Below are 1039 nucleotides of genomic sequence, written 5' to 3' on the forward strand. Positions count from 1 at the left end.
TCCGGGAAGATCCCACATGCCTTGGAGCAACTAAGCACACACACCACAAGTACTGAGCCTGTGCTCTAGAGCCCAGGAATCGCAGCTACTAAGCCCTCTCGCTGCAGTAAGAAGCCCATGAACTATGCCTAGAGACAAGCCCCCACTTTCCACAACTAGAGAAAATCCCGAGTAGCACTGAACACCCAGCTTAGCCAGTAAATAAATAAAAAAGAACAGTCTCAATTAAAAACAAAAAGTGGCATCATTCTTTGGAATTCCCTGGTGGTCCAGTGGTTAGGACTCTGCACTTCCACTGCTGGGGCCTGGGTTTGATCCCTAGTGAGGGAACTAAGATTCCACAAACTGAGCTGTGGAGCCAAATAAAAATAAAGTAGTCTGAGTCTTATTATTAGGAGAAGGCAACGGCACCCCACTCCAGTACTCTTGCCTGGAAAATCCCATGGACAGAGGAGCCTGGTAGGCTGCAGTCCATGGGGTCGCGAAGAGTCAGACACGACTGAGCGACTTCACTTTCACTTTTCACTTTCATGCCTTGGAGAAGGAAATGGCAACCCACTCCAGTATTCTTGCCTGGAGAATCCCAGGGACGGGGGAGCCTGGTGGGCTGCCGTCTATAGGGTCGCACAGAGTCAGACACGACTGAAGTGACTTAGCAGCAACTTAGCAGCAGAGTCTTAATAATGATCAAAACATAGAGAGAGGAGAGGAGGGTGTTTGGGTGAGGAAAATAGCTTCAGCAAAGGAGAAAAATTATGAGCTGTGTTTGATGAGCACAGGGGTGGAAGGTGCTGTGGAAAAGGCGAAAAGACCTGGGAGGAGGGAGAAATGATTAAGAAAGAGGCTCAGAACCTGTCTGTGAAAACGTCATCCTGAAAGCATAGAAAACAACTCAACTTCAAAGCAGAAGTGCAGACCAGGGGCATAGCAAGAGCATCACTGAATTAGGCACCAATCAATAAAAACAACAATTCCTGTCTGCTGGTGTGTTCTGGAACTCACCTTCCACACTCGCTGTCATGACTTTGGACAAGCAAGT

At 48.0% G+C, this 1039-nt stretch overlaps 1 non-coding gene across 1 annotated transcript; it reads left to right on the forward strand.

Moving 5' to 3' along the window:
• Nucleotides 1–258: 258 nt before the first annotated feature.
• Nucleotides 259–330, forward strand: TRNAG-UCC (transfer RNA glycine (anticodon UCC)). The gene has a single exon. It is a non-coding gene; the product is annotated as a tRNA-Gly (tRNA).
• The last annotated feature ends 709 nt before the right edge of the window (nt 331–1039 follow it).

Source organism: Bubalus kerabau, chromosome 2 (assembly GCF_029407905.1).
Source record: "Bubalus kerabau isolate K-KA32 ecotype Philippines breed swamp buffalo chromosome 2, PCC_UOA_SB_1v2, whole genome shotgun sequence".
Taxonomy (NCBI): domain Eukaryota; kingdom Metazoa; phylum Chordata; class Mammalia; order Artiodactyla; family Bovidae; genus Bubalus; species Bubalus kerabau.